The 20,455-nt window shown below is 48.9% G+C and overlaps 1 pseudogene; it reads left to right on the forward strand.

The window, feature by feature from the left end:
• Positions 1-7,305: 7,305 nt before the first annotated feature.
• On the forward strand, positions 7,306-20,179 carry LOC103745652 (annotated as a pseudogene).
• Positions 20,180-20,455: the final 276 nt, after the last annotated feature.

Consider the following 20,455-nt stretch of genomic DNA (forward strand, 5'->3'; position numbering starts at 1 on the left):
ATATATGTAGAACTGGGTGTGGTGACACATGCCTTTAAAAAACCACTAGGAATACATTAACCCAGTAAAGTCCTAGCTTCCACCAACCAAGAGGCTGAGCATCATCAGACAGCATCTGAGGCCAAGAGCTGAGATTTCTCTTTTGGTATATTCACCTACTTAATGTTTCCATCAATGTGTCTGAAAAATGTCTAGATTTATGTCTTTTCTTTGTTCTGTTACTACAAAAATTTTATGAAAATGCTTTCATGCTGAAACATGGAATTTGGAGCTGAAATGGCAAAATGGCAAAACTAACCCCATCTTGCTCTCGCTGACTTTGGCTTTGCCCTGTGTTTTTGCCCAGCCATTCCCACTGCAGCCAGCCAGGGAGAACATCTCATGCAGGTAGTTTCAGGGAGCACATTGTTTCTACAATACTGGGAAGCTTACAAGGATCCAGGTAGCATGTCCAGACAGCACGTCCTCCCTCCCAGATATACCTGCATCTCCATGGAGCCTATTATTTCTACAATTCTGAGAAATTTGTTTTTCCCTTACTGAAACTCTTTGTTAACTGAAAACCTCTTTGTTAATTGACCTGCCTCTTGGTCTGGTGTAACTATACTGATCTGACATGACCATGGTTATTGGCTTTGCCCCTGACATGCTGTAATTGTGGTTTTAAGTTTTGTGAACCTTGCCCTGCTTCTTCTCAGGGTTGAGAGTTCTTTTGGGCAGTAGCCCCCTCTCTGACCACTGGCTTGCTAGCTAGCTGATAAAGGACTCCTAATTCAACCATCACTATGTGACATTCCTCTGTGCATCTCGCTCAGTATTACATTTGGAGGCCCCAGCAAGATTGTCTCTCAGGGGCTCAGCCTTACTCTGGATCTCCCTGGTTTGATCAATTGTTACAGGCGAGGCACCTGCTGAGATGTTCCAGGACCCCGTGACTCTCTCATCAGAGCCGAGCATTTTGGAATGACTGCTCTGTGACACCGAAACCAAAACTGATTGAATCCTTCTGGTTATCCGAAGAGTTAAGTTCTACAATTTCTGGTTTGGAGTTTCATTCTGGTCTGGTCTCATCTGGTTTTTAATAATGGGAATGTGATCTCGACGGAGACCTTCCAAAGGTCTCCTCCAAAACAGCCAAGATGTCGGCTGAGGAGGTCATCTGGAATTCCTCGTGCACCACTGAAACCTGGGCACTCCGGTCTCTGTTCATGTCTGTTTTGTGTACATGAATAATTGTATTGAATGAGTGGTTGGGCAGTTGGACAAAGTGAGTTCTGCTCTGGACAGCACCTGTCCAGAGGGTCCTGTCTTTTGTCTTGTTTATCATGGAATGAGAGTATGTGCTTGTTTGTCTCAGCTGCTGCCCTGTGATTGTCCTTCTATCCTGCTTCTCCCCTTGGACTCACTTCGCTGACTGTGAGAACAGGCACACCGGTGTCACCTGCCTGGAACCTCTTAGGCACTGCGGCAGGTGCCCTGACCCCGCTCTGTCTCCTTTTTTCTCTCCTTTCCCCTCTCTCTTTCTCTCCCCATCCTGCTGTGGACTCCTTTCACTGACTGTGTCAACAGATACAACAGCCCACAATTGCTTCTGGGTTCCTTCCCTGTACCCCCAGGCCCTCTTCTATGGGGAAATGGGGAAGGTAATAGAATGTAGGTCAGGATTTTGTAGCCAGGACGCTGCCCACTGAAGCCTGTCATCTGCCTCTTCTGTGCTGAGGAGATGAAAGAAAAAAGGTGGGAGGATTTTAACCAGGCTGGACTTCCCTAGTCTGGGTCTCATTTCTCTTCTCTCTGGAAGTACTGTACCTGGATGTTAGGACAGGTGATGCACTCTCTATGACCCTCTTCCTTGAACCCCTTCTCCACCCTTCTGAGTGCATAAGTTGGCATTTATCTCTAGAGGACTGTTCCTGGGGAAATGCTGTTCTACTTTGCCTTAATATTAAAAAGAAAAAAGGAGCCCACTTACTTTTTATTGGCTCAGAATGTCTACTGATTCTTCCCCGCTTCTTTGGGTATGTGCCTCAGGGGCTCAACGAAAGCAGAAATAGTAAGCCTGGTGTATCTGGGACCCACATATAGAGGGATAGAATATGATACGGGAAAGGCCTCAAGGTTTAATGTTGTCTAAAAAGCAAAACGAATAGCTTTTTCTAACATTAAGATGCCTGATTATGCCAGAATATAAAAGGGGACAGAAAAAGTCCACCTCAAGGATATATAGTAAATTGTAAAAGGCTGGAGAAAATGTAAACTTTTATTTTGGTTTAATTTTGATTAGATTTCTTCATAAGAACAAAAAGGATAATACTTTTTTACTACAAAATGTTTTAGTTTAAAACTGGATTATATTCTTTAAAGCACTGGAGGAGGACTAATGTCCTGCCCCATCCCAGGTTTATAGTAGTGACTAATTCAAGTCAGTGTTAACCATTACATGAAATATCTGGCAGTAAAAATAAAAATTAAAAAAGACTATAATAATTGTCCTTACTAGAAGGTGAGGCCAGTGCTGCTCCTGCCTTCCTGAACCCCCTCGTGTTCTGATTTGGGGGCTGGATGCTTCTGTCTGTTCTTTGCCAGAGACGTTCTCACTTGGTGGTCCTCTGGCCTGATCAGGACTGACTGGGCAGACAAATGAAAAGCGATGAAGTGGGATCACACGGCAGACCTCAGGGCACCCTCACTGTCTCTTCCCTTCCATCCTGGCAGTTTTCCCAGGAGGAGGGAAGTCCTCCTCATACTTCCCATAAATTAATCTGGGGAATATTCAAATGAAGACAACCCGGAGTAATTACTAATGCAGATGGGATACGGTGATTTCAGGTTCTTTCATCTTTTATTCTGTGATTGTTCAAAAGCTGCTGCTACTGCATCTCTGTCTACTGGGGCATTTGTCCCTTGGGTCCTGATTAAAGTTACTGTGAAGTTGTGACTGTTCTATGGGCTCCTGTATGTACTGGCAGTGCCATGAAACTCAAGACAGCGGCCCATAGCCTTTCTCCGTGTGGGCAGGTTTTCTGTTACCCTGCCCACAGCAGGCGGACCAGCGCCCCAACCACCCTCAGCTAAGCTGTGAAAGAGGGTCCAGGGGTCTCTCCCTCAGTGCCAGTTACTTAGCGCTGTGTCACTTACCCAAGATGCTATGAATGTGTACAGGTGTCCTGTCAAACTCCAGTCCTCTCCTTCTCCCTACGCCTTCTGCCCTGAGCCCTGGTCTTGCCAGGGCCCCAAGGGAGGACATGCAGCCCTGGGGCTGGGGTGGTCATGGACACTGCTATGCCACTGCTTCTGGGTACCTTGAAAAGATGTCCACTACACACCTTTCTTTGAAATGAGGGCTCTGCTGTCTGCCTCCCACCCCCATGTATGCAGCACTGGGTTTATCTCTTCCCTCTCAGGAGCTGAGGGCCTCCCTGCCCCTACTGCCCCTGGGTGCAGTCAGTGACCATGAGATCCAGGACCTGGGACCCAGAGTCCTGGGTTGGAACTCATTATGGGCACAGGGCCATAAGGGCCCTGCATCTCGTCACTACCCTGTTTTGTGAAAAGCCTCAGGTCCTGACTGCTCCCTAGCATTGGACACTTTTCCCCGGACTCTTCTAGCGGAAATCAGGGGGCATCCCAAAGCCCACAAAGCTATCCAAAATCACAGGTTCTTCAGGGGCCTAAGGAGTCCTTTTGATCCTCTGACCCCAGAGAATACCCGAGCTCTAAATGTGGCCTTTGTTCAAAATTCCTCCTCCCCTCAAAAGAACTTGATAAGTTTCAGAGCCTCTCATCCTGACTCTACACTGCTCCTGTATGATGATCTCCTGTTAGCTGCTGCCAACCCAGTCACCTGCCTGCGAGACACACTCAGACCTGCTCCAGCTGCTCCAGGCCCTGAGATACCCAGTCTCCTTGAGGAAAGCTCAACTTTGATAGACAGAAGTCTCCTACTTAGGGTACAAACTCTCTTGAGGTGAGAGGTCCCTTACTGTGGTCCAGAAGAAAGCCATACTTTAATCCCCATGCTCCAGACCCAAAACAAACAAACAACAAACAACAAAACAAAACAAAACAAAAACCTGAGGTACTCAAATTCCTGAGGGCAGTGGGATATTGACAACTTTGAATCCTGGGCTTGACTTAAATGTCAAGGCCTCTCTATTCAGCCATGGTTGGGGACCAGCCTCTAAAATGGACAGAGACAAAGGAATGGGCTACCAAATAAAGGACTCGTAATTCGACCATCACTATGTGGCATTGTTCTGTGCATCTCACTTGGTATTACAAGGTAAACCAAATCAATGTTCCTGGGTCATGGTCACTCATATTTGGCTCCAGAATAAACTAGCTCTTATCCCCTTTGAGGTGAAAATTATGCTTTTGCACCGACACCTTGAACTCCTGATCCTATTGCTTCTGAGATAAGTGACTTGCACCACTGCAGTGGGCTTATGCAGTGCTGGGCATCAAACCTACAGGCACTGCAATTTCCGTTATTTTTGCTATACCTTTTTTATTTATTTATTTATTTATTTATTTTTTGGTTTTTTTGAGACAGGGTCTCCCTGTAGCCCCAACTTGCCTGGAACTCACTATGTAGACCAGGTTGACCCTGAACTCATCACAGAGATCTGCCTGCCTCTGCCTCTCAAGTTCTGGGACTAAAGGCACGCACCACCATACCCGACTAAAATTTTATTTTTATCTTATGAGTCTTTTGCCTGCCTGCATGTATGTCAGTGTGCCTATGTGTGCTGAGTCCTCAGACAGCAGAAGATGGTGTCACATCCCCTGGAGCTAGAGTTACAGAGGGTTGTGAGTCTTCATATAGGTGCTGAGAACTGAACCTGGGTCTTCTGCAAGAGCAGCCAGTGCTCTAACCACTGAGCAATTGCTCCAGCTAATTCATCTTTCCTAAAGCTGAAGTCAAGCTGCTTATTATTTATTTATTTATTTATTTATTTATTTATTTATTTATTATTACCCTATTTCTACTACTCAGTTGCAGCAAATATTGATCTTTCATACTGAGGTATCATGGTTTCCCCAGGAAGAACACTTTATTTCTGGTCACTGAGTTAGAGATGTAGAGCTAAGTGCCAGGGTACTCACTGACATTTGTGGGCTCTCCTGTCTTCATAACAAAGAACTAGACCAGGATATGTGGTTAGAAATGGAAATAGAGAGTTCATTAAGAAAGGGAAAGTGCTCCCGAGACTGGGAGTGGTTGGCGAGCTGAGGGGAAACTGCTCAAAAGAACTGGCCAGAGCCACAGGATCCTTCATAGCCACTTACATAGCAAATCACCACTCTCATGTTTGTATACCCGTGGCTCAGGGTCGGGGAGGCATTCTCTGCTTGCGGGGTGGAGCCCAGAAGAGGAAGCCTTTCCAGTCTCTGTCTGCCAACTGGCTTCTTTCAGGTGATCTCTTTGACATTGCTTTCTTCAGTGCTCACTCTCCTGCTAAACTGCTAAATTCAGAATGTGAGTGACTGTCTCAGTGATTCTCTATCCCTGGAACAGACAGGCGGAAAAGGGTGATATTTCTGAAAGTGTTTGGTTCCAGTAGTTGCTATAACAACTGACCATGAGTGGACACTTTTGAGAAAGAAAGGAAGTGCTATATCAATACAGGAAGCTGACTGAATCCTTGCTGGGGTTGTAGCCATAAACCCATCCACACCCCTGTGTGATCCGGCAATGGCCTTGAACACATGAACTCACAGCAGCTGTGGTTACCTGCACAAGATTAGACCAGTCAACATTTCAACATCGATGAGGAGGGGCTCAGGAGGCCCTACTTTTAGATAAGGAGCTACTGGCAATTGATGGCTGCTCGGATGGGAGGGTGGGCACTGGTAGGTTGCCCATTCCACAGTGGATGGTCCCACACCCACATGCATACAAGCAGCACTAACTGGACTTGGTGGGTTATTAAAAAAAGATGAAGATGACATAAAATTGGAAGGCTGACATGTTGGAGTCTGGGAGGGGTGGAGGAGGCGTTGTGGTGTGGGTATGATCAAGATACATTGTATATGCGTATGAAATTACCAATGAATAAAATAGCTTTTAAAAAACTGAAAAAGATCAAATAATAATTAATGGTCAGGGGACCATGAAGAGGGAAAAGGGAGGCAGATACAGAGGGTGCTGGAATGCACGAGACTTTAAAGTGGGTTGAGGGACTAACATGGACTAGGAAAAAGATGAGTAAGAATGGGGGTGGGGATCAGGGGATGAAGTAGAACAGAGTACCGGGCTGGAGAGACAGCTCAGCAGTGAAGAGCACTGGCTGCTCCTGCAGAGGACCCGGGTTTTGTTCCCAGCATCCACATGGCGGCTAACAACTGTAACTCCAGTTCCAGGGGATTCACCAGTGCTCTTCTGACCTCCTCGGCATTGCACACACGGGTGCACTTACATACATGCAGGCAAAACACTCATGCACATACAACAAAAAAAAATTAAAAAATTGAATATTTAATATCTCCATTATGAAACCCATTATTTTGTGTGCTCACTTCGGAATTAATCTAAAAACAACAGTTTGCTTCCCAAAGGCAGCGGAGAGGAGAGGTGAGGGGACTATGGGAAGGGAGGGAGAAGCACTATTTTCCTGTGGAACAGAAGACAGAGAGGAAGGGTTAAGGCATGAACCTGCTGAGCTACAGAAAGCTATGTGTGTGGGGTGGGGGCAGTGACACTGGCTGATATTTTCCTAGTCAGGACAAATCCACAGCACAGGCAAGTCAGGGACCGAGACAGAGGAAGAAACAGACCAAGCAGAGCTGAGGAGGGCACAGAGATGCTGGGGCACCAAGACCAACAGGGAGGAAAACCCAGCAGAGGACAGACAGGTGCTGTGGGGAGGTGAGGGATCCACCAGGGCCGAGAGCCAACCTGGAGCTCCAGCTAGTGCCCCACCCTCCCTGTGGCTGAGGGGAAATGAACTTTGACAGTTCCCTCCTTCTGTTCTCTGACAACTGCTGTATATACCTTTAACTAATTCAAAGTTCAGGAGGCCCAGCCCTGTTTTATGAGGGACACGCACTCACGGTATCTGTTTCCTTCTGGGAGGTAAGTGGGCTAGGCCTGGCCATCTGTTTTCCTTGCTTGACCATATCTCCTACACTTGAGTATTCCCTCCTCTCTGTAATTCCTTTCCTCTGCCTCCTCTTCCTTTCCTCCTTCTCTGACCCTCTAACTGAGAGACCCTTTGACTTCTGCTTCTGGTTTCCTTCTGTCTTCCTACAGGCAGTGTCCCCTCTGCACTTCTGGACTTCCATCTCTGGAAGCAGGTTTCCATTATGGCTGGCAAACAGATCGCCAGCGAGCTGCTGGAGGAGGTGACCTGTCCCATCTGCATTGAGATCCTGAAGGAGCCTGTCACCATCGACTGCGGTCACAATTTCTGCCTGGCATGCATCAGTAACGCTGGGAAATCCCCTGGCCCCCTCCTGTGTCCCCTCTGCAAGGCTTCCGTGAACAGGAGCACGTTTAGGCCCAACAAGCTGCTGGCAAATCTTGCCCAGAAAATCCAAGCTATAGATCCTGCAGACCTCCAACCAGAAGATGGAGAGCTGAGATGTAAGAAACACAGGGAAAAGTTCCATTATTTCTGTGAGAAGGATGGGGAGCTTCTCTGTTTGGTGTGTCGAGATTCCAAGAACCACAGACGTCACAATGTCAGCCTGATAGAAGAGGCTGCCCAGAACTACCAGGTAGGCCCTGGACCCACCTCTGCCCTCCCCAACAGAGGAGAGCTCCCTGGGGACATGGGTCCTGCTGCCTGCTCCACTGGGTTGGCACCCATGCCCTACTCCCTGCTCCTGAATGGGCAGTTTATACCCTGGCCCAGGGGGCTCCAGCAGCTCAGCTCCGGGAAATGCCAGTCAGGAATCAGGGCAGGAGGGAGAATGGCTGCAATTGGAATTTGGGGACTGGTGAGATGATCTGTAGATGAAAGCAGGTGCCATTAAGTGAACCTGATGCCCAGGACCCATGATCATGGAAGGAGAGTGTGAGTTCCATCTCTGGGGCCCACAAGGTAGAAGGAGAGAACCCAGCCCTGAATGGTGCCCCCTGACTTCCACACACACACTGGGGCACTCCCCTGTGTACACAGGCACACACAAAAATGAATTTAAATGTACTAATGTTTTTTAAGAATGCAAATTTTGACCCAGAAGGTGTCACTCAACTCCAGGCTCCTTCTGGGTTTACTGGGGACCTTCAAGGCATCATTTTCCTCTCCCAGCACTGCACCTTACTGAGGATGAACACCAGAGCCTGGGACATCTAGGTAGCCAGTGCTGGGCCACTGCCCTGCATCCCTAGGCTGGCCTCACCTTGCCTTTGTGTTGAACATACAAAACCTATCTTTTTAACATTTTAATAGGACAGATGAGGGTAAGTCTGTCCTTGACAAAAACCAAACCCCCATCCAAAAAAAAAAAAAAATCACAACTTTCATCACTTACTTTTTCTTAGGTCACTACAGTTTCAAATTTCTTCCTATCAGCCCAAGCCCGAGCGTGAGAGAATAAGTGGGACCACTAAGGATGATCAGGACCCAAAGAGGTTCCCTGGCTCCTTGAGGGGCAGAGGCTTCCCAAAGCGCCCTCTCTCCACAGGAGCAGATTGAGACTCAGCTCAAGCTCTTGGGGCAGAAGGAGAAGGAAATCATGGAAGGGAAGAAGCGAGGAGAAGACACAATCGGTGACCTCAAGGTAAGAAACACGTCTCTCGTGCTCCTCAGCAGAAACACGTCTGCCAAGGTCCTAGAATTCCTTATTACACTGAGCACAGATAAAGTCCTGCTCAGAGTGGCACAGGGCAGAGTGCACCGGGTGGAGGGGGAGGAGGTGCCAGGCAGGGCTTGTCTGCAGTTCCTGTTGCTGAGCAGAGGAGCAGGACTGCAGTTCTGGACTCCACCACCGCAGGCTGTGGGAGGGAGCTCACCTGGTCTGAGCATCTGCACTGTCTCAAAAAGACCAAAAATTTATTTATTGAATTAATTACTTATTAATTTATTAATTATTATTATTAATGTGTATGAGTGTATTGCCTACATGTATCTAAGGGTACTCGTGTCATGCAGTGCCCATGGAGATCAGAAGAGGTAGTTGGATTCCCTGGAACTGGGACTGTTGTTAGCCATCATGTGGGTGCTAGAATTCGAACCCAGGTCCTGAACAAGAGCAGTTAGTGCTCTTAACCTCTGAGCCACCTCTTCAGCCTCAGTCCCAGCATTTCTACGGCAGGATGGGAAGTGGAAACAAGAGAAGTACCCGAGGTTCACAGGCCAGCTCGCTTGCCATATAGAAACAAGACAGACACTGCCTCCAACAAGGTAGATGGTGGGGGCTGGAGAGATGGCTCAGCACTTAAGAGTTTCTACTGTTCTCACAGACAACCCAAATTTAGTCCCCAGCACCCGTGTCAGTACCTAGCACCTACATCAGGCAGCTCACAACTGATTATAACTCTAGCTCTAAGGGATCTGACATACTTTTCTGGACTCCAGGGGCAGCACCTGCACTCACACATGCAAAACCCATACCCATACACAGACACACACATATACACATAATTAAATATATTTTTTAAAAAGCTTGGGACATGGGGCTGGATAGATGGCTCAGTGGTTAAGAGCAATGGCTGCTCCTGCAGAGGACCCATGTTCGGTTCCTGGCACCCAGATGGTGGTTAGCAACCATTTCTGGCCTTTGTGGGCATCGTACCACACAAAATACTTACATGTAGACAAAATACTCACATACACATAAAATAAAAATAAATAAAAAGATAACATCTGGGACATCACCTTCACCTGTTTTTGCTTGTTTTGTGGTGTGTCCAAGGAACATTTAATATGAAGGCAGTTGTTAAGCTGAAAAGTCTTCTGGAAATTTCTTTTATTCCTTTTGGGTTTTTGCTATTTTTTTCTTTTTTCTTTTTCCATTGTTGTTTTGAGACAGGATCTTCTATAGCCCAAGCAGGCCTGGAATTTGTCACATAGCCAAGGATGGCCTTGAACTCATGGTCCTCCCCCTGATTGCTGGGGTCACAGGTCTGGGAAGGTACGCCTGGTTTATACACCCCTGAGGGTGAGACCAGGGCTTCCTGCCTGCTCAGCAATCACTCTGCCAATGGAACTGCATCCTCGTCCAAGGTTTTGGGGGTGTTTGCTTTTTGAGACAGGCCTCAAGTAGCCCAGGCTGGCCTTGAGCTTGGCGCTGGTTTTGTGCTTCTGATGCTCCTGCCCCCACCTCACAAATGTTGCGATCACTTAGGTGTGCACCAGCACAGGTGGCTGAAATGTGAGTCTGATACACATCCTTGGAGGTAAAATGATCAAGATCATTCAGCCTAAATCTGTGAACATACAAAGTGCTTTGACGTACACCCTCCTCCCCCCTCACTCCCACAGGATGGCACTGTTCTGCACTGGTCTCAGTATAAGCTTGAAATCCATTAAAAAGCGAATGTGGGCAGAAGGAGGCTTGGAGGACCCTCCCCATGCCCACCTCATCTCTGCGTCCCCTGCCCTTGACCACAGGCTCGGGTGCATCTAGAGAGACTGAAGATCCGTGAGGAGTTCAAGCGCCTCAGGAAGAGCCTGAAGGAGAAGGAGATTTTCCTCCTGGCCAGGCTGCTCTGGCTGGAAAATGAAGGAGACAAGCTGATGGACCAGTATAGCACTGTGACTGCAGAGCAGCTGGGCTCCCTCAGGAAGCTCACTCTGTCCCTGAGGGTCAAGCAGCAAATGGCACCCAGGGACCTACTGCAGGTGAGTCCCTTCGGAGCAGGTATGAAGACAGGTACCACCCACCCCAGTGTCAGGACAGAGTGTGGGCGACCTAGCAGATGGTCTGAGATTGCTTGCTGGGATCTGACCTCTGGCCCAGGGCTGTCCAGCTGAAAGCTGTCAGACGATGAGCCTGCCCTTTTAGAATCTGTCATCTAAGAGCACAGATCCCACAGCCTGAGGAATCAGCCCACGGCCCCTGCAGCTCTTTCTCTGGGACTGAGGGTTCAGAAGCTGTGCTGTGCCTCACAGCTCCTAATTTATGGTACTTGGCTCCTCAGTGCTCTGTGTCACCTAAACCAAACCATGTGATGTGGCACAGCCCCCACCCCCTGCAAGGATATAAAAGTCTCCTGTCTGGGATCTCTCAGGCTCCTTTCCTGAAACAGCCCTCCAACTGCCACTCTCCTTTAGCTCACGAAAGTCCCTTATGATAATCTCAGAGCTTGGAACACTGAGGCAGGAGGATTGTTGTTAGCTCAAGGCCAGCATGGTCAAAGATGCAGAACCCGCTCACATAACTGGGCATAGTGGCTCACCTGTGATCTCAGCACTCAAAACGTGGTAGGATTCCCTGGATCACCAAGAGTTCAGGGCTAGCCTGGATTACAGAGAACACTCCATCTCATAAACAAAAAACAAAATATAAGGCGTGCCATAAAGGCACGTGCCTTTTATCCCAGCACATGGGAGGCAGAGGCAGGTGGATGTCTGGGAGTTAGAGACCAGCCTGGTCTACATAGTGACCAGTGTCTAGGCTAGCTAAGACTACATAGTGAGACCCTATTGATAAGGAAGAAAGTTATATTCTTGTAACTGTGTTCTTATATAATGTCCTGGTAAGCTTAGGCCATTTGAAGTTTCCTTTCTTTCACTCACTGGCTGGATACCTTGAAATGTAACCCCGGGATGCTCAGAGATATTTTGTTGCTCTGTGGGTTCTCTATCTGATTTTGTAAACTGAAATCACCACTTGACCTGGTCCTACCACAATTATCCTAGCATAACTGTAGATCAAAAGATGGCAGATCTCCTGACCCATACCTAGGATATCAACTTTGAATATTGTGTTAACTGAGTGAACTCAGGAAGGAATTTCCTGAGATAACATGGCCCATCATGCCAGGATCTCATATAGCCCAGGCTGGCTTCTAATTTTCTACATAGACCAGGCTGGCCTCAGACTGACAGAGATCCACCTGCCTCTGCCTCCTGAGTGCTGGTACTAAAGGTATGTGTCACCATGCCCAGACAGATAAAAATAATTATGGCACAACATTTTATGTAACTCGCTGTCCCATAATTTATTTCCAGCCTGTTTAGACACATTGATGAGCTCTTTCCAGTCTGGAGCGTTTCTTGGTTCTGATGTACGTTTTGCATATCTCAATGCAGATGCTAAATCCTCAGTCCTTGAGATAAATGTAGTCCTGCTGAGTCAATGAAGGTTGTTTAATGGAAAGAGATTTACACTGCTCTAGCTTTTAAACTTAGATTTAAAATAGTGAAAAATTAAGCCTTGGGCTGATGCGATTGTGCCCTCCTGTAATCTCAGCACTCAAGAGGCACAGATAAGATGATCAGGAGTTCAAGGCCAGCGTTGCTACATTGAGAATTTGAGCCAGTCTGAGGTATATGAGACTCTGTCTCTGAAACAAAAACAAAAGGAAAAAGAAAGAAAAAGGAAGGAAGAAAAAAAACCTGTAGAAAGGAAGGTCAGGTGCAGGGGTCCCAGGAGTGCACCCCCTGCCTCGTGTCTTTAAAGAAGCACCTTGCAAACCACCCTGCCCTCCTCCTGACCTGCCAGGGGAGCTCCCTGGCTCCATCTCAGGGGCAAAGCTCATCTTCATAATGGTCTTTTCTCTCCTCACTCAGTTCCTCTTGAGGTCTAACCACTGTTTATCTACTGACAAATCAGGTCCTTTTGGAGCAGCTCTCAAGCTGGGAGGGTGGATGGAGAGAGAGAAAGAACATTGGGGTATCTCATCCCCCCCCCCAGTAGGGTCTGAACCTCCTCTTGGTGCCTGTGACTCAGGCAGCTCTGAGGCTGTGCTCTCTTTCTCTTCCAGGACATCAAGGTCACCATGAGCAGGTATGATGGGCATCCCAAGTACTCTGTACTTTCTGATTCACTCATATATGCAACATTCAACATGCATGTAAACATACTCCATCCTCCCCACACCACTGTTATAACTTGACTCTAAACTGTTCAGCTGTAGGAGGGGAAGGCTCAGCTGTGCACAGTAGCACATGGCCTGCTGGGTAAAGAGAAAAGCCCCCATGTCCAGCTTCCAGCTCTTCAGCATCTGCTCTTTCCCAGCTGCCCCCGAGTGCTCCTCTTGCTCACTGGGAGCGTCCTGGTTCCCTCCTCCCTGCCTCCTTGTCCTCTCCCCTCTGCCTCTACCTCCATCCTCATGTCCACATCTCCTCCTGCCCCCCTCACTCACCCATATCCCTTGTTCAGTCTTCAAAGCACCCAGCTCACCAGACCTCTCTCTCTCTCTCTCTCTCTCTCTCTCTCTCTCTCTCTCTCTCCATCCCACACATCCACATCACAGGCCCTTCTTCCCTGCACTTCATTCCCTGGACTCACCACTCAGCTCACCATGTCTTCACAGGAGTCAGGAATTTCAGTTTATCAACCCAACCGCAGTTCCTGAGGACCTGGAGGACAGAATCAATGAAGCAAGATCACGACATGAGTCCACCATAGAAAGCATGAAGAAATTCATAGGTGAGGGGATGGCTCTCACCTCCTGGGCTCGCCTGCCCTGTGGATTCTCTCCATCACCCCACAGGACTGGCTGAGCCCACAGGTGTCAGTGGTTACCCCTGAGCCCTCTAATGCCAGGCTGTCCACTGAGCAGTTTGAAGCACTGTCATCAGGCCTCTCTCACTCTGTGCTGTCACAGGGGTTTTTTGCATTGTATGTGGTACTTGGGTTGGAACCCAGGGCTTTGTACTCGTACAACAAGCATCTTCCCACCGAGCCACACCCCCAGCCCCAGAGCACCTTCTGTGACAGCATCTTTGTCCTGTTTGTCAGGTGGTGACAGGGGCTGGATGTTTGCCATTTTGGCAACTGCTGACCACAGGGGCCACTGGGCACTAGACTGTAGCCTTCACATCTGCTGTAGGTGAGGAATGCGCATGGTCTATGCAAGCCTTAGAATGTAAATAGAACATAAAACACGGCAATGAAAACCAAACCAGCAGCGGCCAAGTGTGGTGGCACATGCCTTTAGCCCCAGCACTCAGAAGGCAGAGGCCGGTGGATCTATGTGAGTTAGAAGCCAGCCTGTTCTACATAGTGAGTTCTAGGCTAGCCAGGGGTACACAGTGTGAGTGTGTACACAGAAAGATTAATCTTACTTTTTTCTTTTCTGCTTTTTCTTTTTCTTGTCTTTGGAGACAATGTTACAGTGTGTGTTGCTCATGTTGGCCTGGAATTTACTGTGCAGTGTGGACTGGCCTAAAACTTGTCATCCTCCTGCCTCAGCTTCCTGATGCCATCGTGTTCAGCTCTTCTTTGACTTTTTCAAAATGACCACTAGAGGGCAGGGCATGGTGGCATACACCTTTAATACTAGCACTTGGGATGCAGAGGCAGGTGGATCTCTGTGAGACTGAGGCCAGCCTGGTCTCTAGAAGGTGTTCTAGGCCATCTGGGGATACAGGGAGACCTTGTTAAAAACACCAACAACAAACCAAAATAACAAAACGAAACAAGCAAACAACAACAACAACAACAACAACAACAAAACCCCAAACAAAACCACAAAACGGCAGTTAGAAAAATTGAAAATAAATGTTCACATGTGAGGCTCCCACTGCATTCCTGGGCAGAGCTGCACTGGAGAGCCACTGCACAGCAGCCCACGGCAGCTCTCCACGTCTGGACTCTTCTGGGTCCAGGAGAATATGAGCAAAATCCCAGTCCCCACCTCCCCAGCATCTGAAACCATTGCCTCACTGGTTGCCCTGGCTCCTTCTTTAACCTCTGTGAACTTGCTCAGTGTCCTTCATCCTCTATCTCTAGAAAACCTGGAGGCTGATGAGAAACAAGATAAAGGCACCTTCACCAAAGGCTTAAAGTCAGAGGACATGGAGAGCTGTGAGTCCCTGGGCTGCTTCCTGCTGTTTGGGGGACAGTGAGACAGGCGAAGGGGAGATTCTCCTGTTAAGGGCAGGGGAGGGTCCAGTGTGTGTGAAGAATGGGCTTATAGGACTGTTTTATTATTTTAAACTCAGGTAATCATAGCATTGTGACACCCGTCAATTTATAAATGTTCTATTCATTTTAACATTTATAAATTGATGGCAAATTTACTTCTTCATTGCACAAGGCCCAGTTGGAGTTCAGTCTAGTATAAGCAGACTTACTGGGCCCAGCAACCTCAGCACAGCTGAGGACTGGAGACTCTCTGTCATAACAGCTGTGATGATGTCATCAGAGATGATTCTGTTACTGAGTCCTTAGGGCAAAGCCTAAGCTATGGCAGCCCCAAGTCAGGCTCAGCCACCTGTCCCTAGCACACCAATTAAAGAGACAAGTCATAGTGAAAGGCAGAGAATGGAGATTTAGTCAGTGTTCCTCAAGAAGAACAAAGGGCTGCAGTGATCCCCCCAATCCCTCTCCGAAGTTATGACATAAGCTTTAGTTTTAAATAGAGGACAAGTGGCTTTTATAACTAAGCCCAGGCTGACCCATCACTGTCTCAGCTCTCTGTCCTCCACTGCTCTGATAACCTGTCAGAACCTGTGAGATCTCTCCCATGGAGGCAAGTTCTTCCTCTGGCTGCACCAGGGTCCAGCCTCTCCCCTCCCTCAGTGTGGGGTTCCTGGGGATTGTCATTCTTTGAGGCCCATTGTTTCAACAGTGTGATGTCATGGTGAGGGACACAGTGTCTGTCTTTAGAATGCTTCCTCTCCTGCCAGGGCTGCTGTGGTGCTGCCCCCTGGTGGTCACACCGGAAGTGCTATGCCTAAGGGTCTCCAATGAGCTGAGCACCCACACCCCCTGTCAGAACCCCACAACTGTCCTCCAAGTTAGGGGTTGTCAGCAGTTCATAGTGAGGCCCCTGATACTCCATGGAGGAGAGGGACGTCTCTCAGGCTGAATGGTTTCTAGACTTCCTAGTGGGTGGGGGATGATCTCTATGGAGCGTATAACATTGCTAAGGGAGCACAGATTTGTACTCTCTGGGTATTAACCTAGAACCTTTTTCTCTCTCCAAGTCCAAAGTTGCCTGTATTGGGAAAATAATGCTGATTCGCCTGCTTCAGGTAGGAGTCCTGCCTGGTATGTTGGTCTTCCTGGAAAGATGAGAGGGGCCCTGAGGTCTGCAGGTCACCATGCTCTGTCCTTCCCCAGCACTGACAGGGCAGACTTCAGGAAGAGCTGTCTCTCTCCTCCTCTCCTTCTGCCTCAACAGCAACAGATAAATCAAACTGGGTCCCCCTTGCCCAGCCCTACTCTGTTTCCCCTCTGGGGCCTCCTTCGTGGGGACAGTGGCCACAATGTTCTTTAGCATGGCTCTTGGGGCAAAGCAGGGTCTCTTAGCTGAGGTTCCCTAGGAGGGAGCTGACCTTGAGCCCGTGACAGCTTCAGGGTGGTGATGGGTCAGCACCTCCCAGATTCAGGAGGGTAGGGGAGGGGTGTGACTGCTCTCCTGGAGACAGTGCCTTCCTGCCACCTCCTCCGCCCTCCCTCCCCGCGTCCTCCCTTCCTCCCCCCACATCTCTTTCTTGCTCCCTTTATTTTTTCTCTTCTCTCCTTTAAAAATTTTCATTATGTATTATTACCATCAATGTGTGTGTGTGTGTGTGCTTAATGTGAGGGGGTTGGCACAGAGTATGTGGAGGTCAGAGGTCTGACTGGCTTTCCCTCCCTCCCTTCTTTCCTTTTCTCTCTCTCTCTCTGGCTGTTTTCTGTATGTGTGTGTAACATGTGCATGTGTGTTCATGAGTATATATGTGTTTATATGTGTGTATATGTATGCACAGAGGTCAGAGGTCCACTTTGGGCATCTTCCTCTACAGTTCGACACCTGACCTTTTGAGGTAGTGTCTCTTACTGAACCACCAGTCCTTTTCCACTGTCGAGTCCCCTGCCCATCCACCCGTCTCTGCCTACCCAGAACTGGGGTTACAGGAGTGACGGTGCCACACCCAGCATTTTTTTCATGGGTCCTGGGGATCCAAATTCAGGTTCTCATGCACAGTGACGCTGTCTCCCTTCTGTTTATTGTTTCTCTTTTTAAAAAAGCATTTTATTTATTTATTTTTTACTTTTTATTGAGCTTTTAAAATTTCATATATTTCCTACTCAAATCCAGACCCCCTTCTCCCATCCATGTCTCCCCCTCCCCACCCTCCCCCAACCCTATGCACTCTGCCATACACGCTGAGTCCTATTCATTCAGGTGTTTGTATCCAATGTCCTTCAGTGTAAATGCGTCCACTGGAGTCTAGTCAGCCCATCCAGTGGTTGGATGTAAGTCATACTCTCCCTCACCCAGCAGCAACCAGTTCTCAAATAGTCTAGTGCTGACCTGCCACCTATTTCTCATTTCCTCTTCGTGCCCTTGTTTAATTGAGCTGACATGGGTCCTGCATTTGATGCCACCACTGTCGCAGGAGCACAGGAGCAAGCCTCCAGTAGCCTGGAAGCCTCCACCTCCCTGTGTTCATGAACCAGCCCTGGCTCTTACAATCTTTCTGCCTCCTCTTCTGCAATGATCCCTGAGCCGTGGTGGGTGAGGTTACATATAGGAGTCCCATCCTACACTCCACAGTCTCTTATTCTCCAAAACTTGGCCAGTTGTGGCCTTCTGTGTGCACCGCACTCTGATGTACATGGCAGCCTCACTGGTGAGAGTTGATGGGTGCCTTAACCCTCCCTCTACCCCTTATTCTGCTATGTTCCATGAGCCTTGGTTGTAGAGATTCCACTCCAGATGTGTCTCCTAGTACTGGGCATCTCCCAGGTACCTGTTCTCTGTGCCTGACCAGATGTTTTATGTGTATTGCTTGCATGTGTGAGTGCACCCGTGTCATGCAATTCCCAAGAAGGTCAGAAGATGGTGTTGGATCCTGGAACTGGAGTTACAGATAGTTGTTAGCTGACATGTGGGGGCAGAGAGTCAAACCCAAGTCTTCTGCAAGAGCAGCCTGTGCTCTTAACTGCTGAGCCATCTCTCTAGCCCTCTTTTCTGTTTCTTTTTGAGACAGGGTCTCCTGTAGCTCAGACAGTTGTTAAACTCATGGCAATCCCCAGCCTCACCTTCCCAAGTCCTGGAATTACAGGACCATCGTGGCTGATGACGAACACCTTCCTCAAGAGGCAACTCAGAGGGTGGTTGTGGATCCTGGGCATTGCTGGGCTTCTCCTCATGGGTTTAGTGGCATAAAGAATTCCCTACTACTGTCTCCCTCTGGAGCCTCGCCACCCCCCACAACTGCTTACCTAGGCAGCAATTCAGGCAGGCCTGGGAACCAGAGATGAGAAAGACTGGTGTGGACCAAGCCCCTCTCCATGCCCATGACCCTGACCACTCAGCGTTCCCTCCTTCAGCCGTCTCTCCAAACCCCTCACGCAGCAAGGGAGCATTAGAACTGCAGCCAAGATGGAAATGAGACACAGTGAGGAGACAGAATGAGCCCATCTTAGACTTCAGCAGAGACGGGGGCAGCTCTGCTCAAGCCTCTGAGGGAAGCAGTGGGACACCCTAGGCCTTAACGAATTGTCATTCAGTGTCTGACCATAATCAAAGGCTGGAGCCAGGCAGGTTCTGAAAACTCCTCTTTGTGTATTCCACCGCTCCATATCATTCTGTGTTTGAGGGACTCCACTTTAACATTTTTTTTTATTGAATGCATGTGTGTGTGGAGGTCAGCAGAAAACGTGCAGGAGTTGGTTCTCTCCCTCCACCACGTAGGTTTCAAGGATGGAGCACAGGTTGCTAGGCTTTGTGTCATCAGGTCTGGGGATAAGCACCTGGCCTCATGATTCCACTTTAGAAAATTAGGCTGACGGCTGGTGAGACGGCTCAGCGGTTAAGAGCGAGGACCGCTCTTCCAGAGGACTGGAGTTCAGTTCCCTGGTGGTTCACAATCACCTGTAACTCCAGCTCCAGGGGATTTGACATCTTCTTCTGGACTCTGAGGTCATCTCCTGTCACATGTACTCATACCCACACACAGACATACACATACAGGTAACTAAAAATAAAATCTTTTTTTAAACAAGAAATTAGGCTGAGCTTTGACGTCTCATAGGAACCCAACTCTTGCTTGAGAAATGAGGACCAGGGAGTACGGGAAATGGGGGAGACGTGGCCTCATCTGTCAAGGTCTGATTGTTGAGGATGGAATGGTCTTAGACCAGGGCCTCTTTCTGAAGTGATCTCACGACCACAACGGAGAGCTCCCCTCTGCACCCACAGAACAGCACCTAGCAAATTCAAGGATTAGCTTTAAGGATGGGATGGAGAGTGGGCTGATGTGGGAAGCATGGGCCTGGTGGCCCTCACCTACAGTTCCAGCCCTTGGGATGTGCAGGCTGAAGGATCAGAAGTTCATAGCGAGTTCTAGGCCAGCTTGGGTTGTATGAAACCCCTTCTCAGAACAGAGAGTCAGGGACAGGACTTCCCTGGGGACTTGGGTTGGGACATCGAAGAGAACGTCTCCCTCCCGCTGCATCAAGGAAAGCTCAAAAGCTGGGCAGCGGACAACTTGACCCCAGGCTGCCCCTCTCTTTATATCTCTACAGCCCCTGTGACCCTGAATGTGGCCTCGGCTGACCCAGACCTCACCCAGTCCTAGGATCTAAAGAAAGTGTCTTTGTACCTCATCCGTGGAGGCGCTGGGAATAAGCAGTCAAAACCCAGACCCTTCTACCCTTACCACTGTGTGTGGGGCTCCCAGGGCCTCTCCTCTGGCCACCAGGTCTGGGAGGCGGAGCTCCAGGGGACCAAGGGCGGGACCTGCGTGGTGGGCGTGGCCACGGAGCTGGGACCTGGGCTGCAGAGTCAGAGCCATGTCTGGGCGCTGAGGATCTCTGCCTCTGGATGCCAACCGTTCACAGACAGCAGTAACCAGGAGACTATCCCCGTTCATCTGAGCAAAGTGGGCGTCTTTCTGGACCGTGACGGCGGGAAGGTCATCTTCTTCGACCCCATCACCAACAAGCACATCTACACCTTCCAGGCCTCTTTCACAGGGGAGATCTTCCCCTTTTTCGGACTCCTAAATGTCCGCAGCCATATCGCCCTGAGTCCCTAGAGGTGGTCCCTCCTGGTTCCCTCCCTCCCTTCCCTGCAGGTCCCTCACATTGGGTTGCACTGCGGCTGGTAGGGCTGAAGCCTGGCCTGGGTTCCACCTGACACAGGCCTGAGGTGGAGAAGAAGGGCTGGAATACGCCAAAGGCTAAGGGTTATACACTGCGGCACTTTGTAATAGGACAAAATTGGAAGCATTTCAAACCTCATCAACAACCACGTGAGAAAGCATCAACCAGGCTCTGTTGAGACACAGATGCAGAGGGCTGCCCTTTTCCTCTCAGCCACCCCTGTGACTCTGAACTTGAGCTGTCTGACCCTGATCATTTCATGAAAATTGAGTATCAGTCTTGAGGCTCTGTG

This window comes from Nannospalax galili, unplaced genomic scaffold, assembly GCF_000622305.1.
Source record: "Nannospalax galili isolate Female #2095 unplaced genomic scaffold, S.galili_v1.0 scaffold3244, whole genome shotgun sequence".
NCBI classification, from domain to species: domain Eukaryota; kingdom Metazoa; phylum Chordata; class Mammalia; order Rodentia; family Spalacidae; genus Nannospalax; species Nannospalax galili.